This window comes from Tupaia chinensis, unplaced genomic scaffold (assembly GCF_000334495.1).
Source record: "Tupaia chinensis unplaced genomic scaffold, TupChi_1.0 Scaffold147880_1, whole genome shotgun sequence".
In the NCBI taxonomy this organism is placed as follows: Eukaryota; Metazoa; Chordata; class Mammalia; order Scandentia; family Tupaiidae; genus Tupaia; species Tupaia belangeri.
The window spans coordinates 291,667-299,974 of NW_006207730.1; positions in this window are offsets into that span (position 1 = coordinate 291,667).

Sequence of the window (8,308 nt, forward strand, 5' to 3'; positions counted from 1 at the left end):
TTTTTAAAAAATAAATAAAGATCAGGTTTTTATTTCAATATGTAAGATGTTTTGTAGGATAGAAACTGCTGGCTGTGAGCTCTAAGACCCTAGGCTGAATAGTTCCAGAAACCACAACAGAAATTTGTTCATCTAAGGCATCACCAATCAAGAATGATCATGAGATTATCACAGCTCTTGAACGAATCATTGAGCTGATCATGTGCCTGGCACCTCTGCCCTTAATTTTTCCCTTAAAAACGAATGTGAGGGGGACGAGCAGTTAGCATAATGGCTATGTCGCTGGACTCCCATGTAGTCGACTGCGGTTTGTGTCCCAGACCCGGTGGCTTAAAACTCACGCAAGGCGCGTGTGCGTGTGTGCCCAAGATATCGAGAGGAGGATGGAGGAGAAGGGATTGCGGCATGGCCATCCCCTCGGGGGGGTGATTTCTCACTTTCTGTCTTTCTGTGTCTCTCTGTCTGTCTGGCAAGCGCATGAGGAACACTTGGGGAGAAGGAGTCTTTTCAGTAAGAATTGCCCACTCTCCTTACATTGCTCTTGCTAATAAAGTTGTGCTTTCCTTCATCACACCATGTGCCTACGGTTTGGTTTTATACTGGTTGGGTGAGTGAACCTGACTTGAGTTCAGTAACAGTTGAGCTGAACAGTATCATCAATCAACTAGATCTAATTGACATTTATAGAAGACTTTATCTAACACTAGCAGAATATACTTTTCTCTTAAGTTGACATGGGGCACTGACCAAGATAGATCACATTCTCTGACAGAACACATATCTTAACAAATTTAAAATAGATATTACACAAACTGTGCTCTCAAATTACAATGGAGTTAAATTAGAAATCAGTATCAGAAAGATAGCTGAAAATTCCCAAACTACTTGGAGATTAAACAACATACTTTTAAATAATATATGGGTCAAAGAAAAAGTCTCAAGGCAAATTTAAAATATTTTGAATAGGGGACCAGCAGGTGGCATGGTGGTTAAGGTGCTGGACACTCCCATGTGGCCGACCACGGTTCAAGTCCCAGACCTGGCGGCTTCCTTTCTCCCTTTCCCCCTCTCTCTTGCTCTGTGTCTCTTTCTGGTCAAATTAAAATAAATGAATGAATATATAAAATTAAATAAATAATAATTTAAAAATTTTTGAATATAGGTGCTGGCTGGTAGTGGATAGTAGTAAAACAAAATGTTCTATGAAGCTAATCCACATTGAAAGGTTGTAAGTGTTACCAAATTCAGATAGAAAGCCTAGAAATATACCTACACAAATATAGTAAAAAAGTTTTTAAAAAGTTTTATCTATTTGTTCATGAGAGAGAGGGGGAGAGAGAGTAAGGGAAAGAAGGAGAAAGACAAGTACTCCCAAAAGTGTTTCACACTGTGATCACCTTTCTGGGCAGCTAAGACCATGAAGATGCCTGTCTAGCATGTGAAGGTTGACCAGAAAACCAGACCCACAATTTTCCACATGTATCCATCCTTATTTGAACAGCAGGTCACAGCTGAACTGCCAAGCCAGTCCTGATCAACAGATCTTTGACAAAAGAACACCACCAATCAAATGAAGAAAGGATAGCTTCTTCAACAAGTGGTGCTGGAACAAGTGAACATCCATATGTGAAAAAATGAGTATAAATACTGACCTTACACCTTTTGAAAAACTCAAAATGGATCATAGGCCAAAAGCAAAACATAAAGCTATAAAACCCTTAGAAGATAATGTTTGAGAAATCTAGATGACCTTGAGTTTGACAATAAATTTTTAGATAGGGCACTAAAAGCACAATCTATGAAGAAACATTGATAAATTGAACTTAATTAAAATTAAAAGCCTCTCAGGTCAGCAGGTTAGACTGCTGTATCCCACATGGCTGACTCTATGGTTTGAGTCCTGGACCCAGTGGCCTGAAGATCACTTCAAGTGTGTGTGACCACAATCCTGAGAGGAGAATGGAGGAGAAGGGATTGTGGCATGGCTGTTCTCCTGGGCTGTGATTTTTTACTTTCCCTTTGTCTCTCTCTGTGTCACTCTCTGTATCTCTCTATCTCTTTTGCCATGTGTCCTGTGGCAAAAATCTAAAAAAAGGAAAAAAGGTAAAAACTAAAATTAAAAACCTCTGTTCTGAGAAAAGCATGGTTAAATGAATTTTTAAAAAGCCACAAACTAAAAGAAATGTAAAACAATCTGATAAAGACTTTTATCCAAAAATTGTAAAGAATTCTTAGAAATTAACAGTAAGAAATTAAGATATGGGCAAATATCTGAGAAGAAAACTCAACAATCAGAAAACAAATTCCATTAAGAAATGGGCAAAAGAGTTGAACAGACACCTTACCAAAGAAGATAAACAGATGGCTGGGACCAGCAGTTAGTGTAATGGCTATGTGGCTGAACTCCCATGTAGTTGACCACGGTTCAAGTCACAGACCCAGTGGCTTAAACTCATACCAGGTGTGTGTGCATGCGTGACCAAAATCCCGAGAAGAATGGAGGAGAAGGGATTGTGGTGTGGCCATCCCCCCTGGGGGGTTGATTTCTTGTTTTCTATCTCTCTGTCTTTCTCTGTCTTTCTGGCCAGCTCATGTGCCTTATAGCAAAAACCTCTCAAAGAAAATAAACAGATGGCAACTAAGCATAGGGACAGCATTTGTCATGAGGAAACTGCAACCTCAAACAATGAGATAGAACTATATACCTCTTAAAATGGCTAAAATCAAGAACACTGACAACATCAAATGCTAGAGTGGATATGGAGCAAAGGACTCTCATTGATTACTGGTGGAAGAACAAGATGGTATACCTGCTTTGAAAGACAGTTTGGCTCTTTTCCTTTTTCTTTGTTTTCTTTCTTTCTTCAGGAGCTTTAAATTGACATAATAATATATTTATTTGGTACAATGCGATTTTTCAGTACGATGTGTTACATTGTATTAAATAGAATACAGTGTATTAAATCAGGCTAATTAACATATCAATCACTTTGACTTTTTTGTTATTTTGTGCTGGGAACATTCAAATCCTCTTTTGTAGCTTCTCTAAGATATACAGTAAATTGCTATTAACTATAGTCACTCTACTGCATACTAATAAAATTTATTCCTCTTATTCGTCTTTAATTTTATATCCATTATCCGATTTCTCTCTACTACCCTGACCATGCCTTCTCCAGCCTCTAGTAGTCATTTTTCTATTCTCTATTTCTATGAGGTTATCCTTTACATAGTTTCCAGATATTAATGAGAACATGTATTTCTCTTTTAGTGCCTGGATTATTTCAATTAACATAATGTCCTCCAGGCTCAACCATGTTACCTCAAAGACAGAATTTCACTCTTCTTAATGATTTAATAGTATCCCATTGTGTCCATGCTTGTATGTGTACATGATCACATTTTCCTTAATATATTCATTTGTGGATAGACACTTTGATTCACCACTGTGGTTATTGTGAATAGTGCTGCAATAAACATAGGGGTGCATATATCATATGACATACTTATTTTCTTTCTTTGGATATATGCCTAGCAGTGGGATTGCTGGCTCATACTGTAATTATGTAACACTGTAGAAGAATTTCTATTTCTCTGCATCCTCACCAGTATTTGTTTTTCTTTACTATAGGGTACATGTGTTCACTGGAAACAGATACAGAGACAGGGAAAGTGAGAAAGCACCCTTGTGTGGGATGGCTACATCACAATCCCTCTTCCTCCATTCTTCTCTTGGGATTTGAGGCACAGATGCACATTGGCCCAGCATATTTGTCAAGCCTCTGGACCCGGGACTCAAACTGTGCAGTTGGCCATGTGGGGTCCAGCCACCTTAACCTCCATGACATCTGCTGGCCTTATTTGTTACTTTTTTTTTGATAATAGCCACTTCAATTATTGTTAGATCTCATTGTGGTTTTGATTTGCATTTCCTTTATAATTAGCAATGTTGAGTATTTTTTCATATGCTTGTTGGCTGTTTGTATGTCTTCTTCAAAAAGCTATTTACTTAAGGCCCATTCTTTTTCTTTTTTTTTCTTTCTTTCTTTCTTTCTCTCTCTCTCTCTTTTTTCTTTCTCTTTCTTCTTTTTCTTTCTTCATTCATTTTTTTAAGAGAGATTTTTCCTGTAAGACATGTGTGCTCGCCTGAGAGACAGAAAGACAGAAAGTGAAAAATCAGACCCCAGAGGGGATGGCCATGCCATGATCCCTTCTCCATTCTCCTCTTGGGATCTTGGGCATGGATGCACATGTGCCTGGCAGGAGTTTTAAGCCACTGAGTCTGGGACTCAAACTATGGTCAATTACATGGGAGTCCAGTGACCATTACACCATCTGCTGGTCCCAAGGCTCATTCTTTATCAAAGTTAATTTTATTTATTTCTTCCATGAGCGAGAGAGACAGAGAGAAAGAAACAGAGAAATAGTACTGCAAACAGGCTCTTGACAATGTTATTCACTCTCAGCTTTAGTCACCCACAGATCATGGATACACACATGCCTGGCATACTCAGGGAAGTCTCTGTATGTGAACCTGGAACTTTCCCATGTGGATTAGCCTCACAGAGGATCATGTTTTATTGTTGCACCACCATCAGTTTTTGCTTGTTTTTGTTTGTTTGTTTGTTTGTTTGTTTTGCCGCTAAGTTGTTTGAATTCCTTGTATATTATGGGCTCTCTTGATTGTTTCCTTTGCTATACATAGACTTTTTAGTTTTATGTAGTTTTATATAATCCCATCCTTTTCTTTCTTTTTTTTTTTTGGAGAGATTTTCACTGTAGGGCGCGTGCGCTCGCCAGACAGACAGAGAGAGACATAGAGACAGAAAGCGAGAAATCACCCCCCAGGGGGGATGGTCACGCTGCAATCCCTTCTCCTCCATTCTCCTCTCGGGATCTTGGGCACGCACGCACACGCGCCCGGCGTGAATTTTAAGCCACCGGGTCCGGGACACGAACCGCGGTCGACTACGTGGGAGTCCAGTGACATAGCCATTACGCTAACTGCTGGTTCCCCCCATCCTTTTCTTTTGTCACTTGTGATTTTGAGGTTTGATTAAAGAACTATGCCAATGTTGTGAAGCTTTTGCTTTTTGCTTTCTTCTAATAGTTTCATAGTTCCAAGTAATCTATTTAAGTATTTAATCCATTTTGAGTTTATTTTGTACATAGTGAGAGATAGGAGTCTAGATTAATTAATCTGCATATGAATATCCAGTTTTCCAAGCACCATTTGTTGAAAAGACTGTCTTTTCCTTAATGGATTTCTTGGCACCTTTGTTGAAAATAAGATTAATTTCTGGGTTCTCTATTCTGTTCTACTGGCATGTGCATGTTTTTGTGAGTACCATGCTGTTTTGGTTACTATAGCTTTGTCGTGTATTTTGAAATCTGGTAGTGTGATGCCTACAGCTCCATTCCTTTTAATCAGTGCTGTTTTGCCATTTGAGTCTTCTGTGATTACATATGCATTTTATGCTTTTTATTTCCTATTTCTGTAATGTCATTCACATTTTGATATGTATAGTAAAGAATTGGTGTGTTACCTTTGGTAGTATGGACATTTTGACAATATAAATTCTTCCAATCCATGAACATGGACTGTCTTTCCTTTTCATTTGATTTATTTGTGTGTGTGTGTGTGTGTGTGTGTGTGTGTGTCTTCTTCAATTTCTTTTATCAGAGGCTTCTAGTTTTTATAGAGATCTTTAACTTCCTTGGTTAAATTTATTCCTAGGTATTTTATTTGTAGTTGTTATAAATGGGATTGCTTTTGTAATATTTTCCCCAGCTATAGTTCATTATTGCTGTATAAAAATGTTACTGATTTTTGCATTTTGATTTAGTGTCCTGCATATCTACTAAATTCGTCTATCAGTTCTAAAGTCTTTTGGTGGTATTTAGGTTTTTCTGTATATAAAGTCATGTCTACTAACAGGGATAATTTGACTTCCTCTTTTCCAATTTGGATTTCCTGTATTTCCTTCTCTGGCCTTATTACTCTGGCTAAGACTTCCTGCACTATGTTGAATAAGAGTAGTAAAACTGGATGTCCTTGTCTTTTTGTTCCAGTTCTTAGAAAAAAAGCTTTTAGTTACCCGCTATTTAGTGTAACATGGTATTGTGTTGAGGTGCTGTATTCCTTCTATACTTAATTTGGTGAATATTTTTTATTATAAAGGGATGTTGAGTATCATCAAGTGTTTTTTCCACATTTATTGAGATGATTATATGTTTTTCCTCCTTCATTTTGTTGATATGGTATGTATCACATTTACTGATATGTGTATGTTGTACCATCCTTGCATCCGTGAGATACATGATCAGGGTGTATAATCTTCTTTATTTGCTGTTAGAGTCAATTTGCTAGTATTTTGTTGAGAATTTTTGCATCTATATTCATCAAGAATATCGTGCTGTAATTTTTTTAAATGTGTTTTCATGTGGGTTTGGTATCAGGATAATGTCGGCCTCAAAAATGAGTTTGAGAGGTTTTCTTCCATTTTCATTTTTAAAAGTAGTTTGAGAACTGATATTAATTCTTTTTTATTCTTTGTCAGAGGGTGCATGAATTCACTGGAGAGAGAGACAGAGAGAAATAGAAAATAAGAAAGCACCCTTCATGGGAGATGGTCATGCTGCAACCCCTTCTCCATTTCTCCCCATTTTTGGGATTTTGAGCATGTATGCACATGCTCCTAGCATGTTTCTCAAGCTACCTTGTCCAGGACTGAACCATCCAGTTGCCCATGTGGGAACCACCACACCACTGGCTGGCCTGGTATTCTTCATGGAATGTTTTGTACAGTTTGGCAGTGAAGCTATCCAGCTTGAGTGTTTCCATGTTGGAAGAATTTTTATTACTAATTCTGTCTCATTAGTCATTATTAGTCTATTCAGACATTCTATTTGTTCCTGGTTGAGTCTTGGCAGGATGTATGTATCTAAAAATTTATCCATTTCCTCTAGATTTTTCTTGATTCTTTTTGGCATATAGTTGTTCATAATAGTTTCTTTCTTTTTTTAACTTTTTTAAACTTTTTTGTAAAATACATTCAATCACTTTTTTTTTTAGCTTACAAGGTGATCATTTCAATATGTGAACATTTCTCCCCGGTCCAGGTGATCAAAATGTAACAATACTACCTCCCTGTCTCAACAATGCTGTCTCCGTATCCCTCCTCCAAATGTTTTTCCCCAGGCCCCACTCCTCCACACACACCAAATCTGGCATTCACACCCTTCTCTTGTGTTTGTACATCCTTTAGCCCATCAGCTTCAGTTATAGAGTGCGGACACTCGGTATATATTAAGTGGGAACATACAGTGTCTCTCCTTCATAGCCTGGCTTGCTTGACTCAGCAGTAAACCTTCCATATTCTTCCACTTTCTGTCAAAAGCCAGGGTTTTGTTGTTTTTTATAGCTGAATAGTATTCCATAGAGTATATGTGCCACAGTTTTTCAAGCCATTCATCTCTGCATGGGCATTTGGGTTGGTTCCATGTCTTAGCAATTGTAAATAGTGTGGCAATAAACATCGATGTGCAAGCACTTTTCCAATGAAGAATTCTTCTGTCCTTTGGGTAGATGCCAAGGAGTGGGATTGCTAGATCATATGGTAGTTCTATTTGTAGATTTTTGAGGAATCTCTAAATTGTTCTCCACAGTGGTTGGACCAATTTACATTCCCACCAGAAGTGTAACAGAGTTCCCATTTCACCACACCCCCACCAGCACTTACCATTTTTGTTTTTTTTTAATCTTAGTCATTCTGACTGGGGTTAGGTGGTATCTCATTGTTGTTTTGATCTGCATTTCCCTTACGATGAGGGATGTTGAGCATTTTTTCACATGCCTTTTGGCTATTCGTATGTCATCTTTAGAAAGTGTTTTTTTTCAAATCCTTCTCCCATCTTTTAATAGGGTTCATCATCTTTTTCCAATCAGCTTCTTCTGTTCCTTTTGTATTCTGGTTATCAGTCCCTTATCTGATGTATAATTTACAAATATATTTTCCCATTCTGAGGGCTGTCAATTCATACTAATTACTGTGTCTTTTACCATGCAGAAACTTCTTAGTCTGATATAATCTCACTTCTCTATTTTGGGGATTATTGACTGTGCTTTGGGGGTCTTATGTAAGAAGTCTTTTCCTACCCCAATGTCTTCCAGAGTTTCCCCAGAGTTTTCTAGAAGCAGTTTAATAGTTTGGGGTCTTAGATTTAGATCCTTGATCCACCTTGACTTGATTTTTGTCAAAGGTGAGAGGTAGGGGTTCAGATTCATCTTTCTACAGGTGGAAATCTA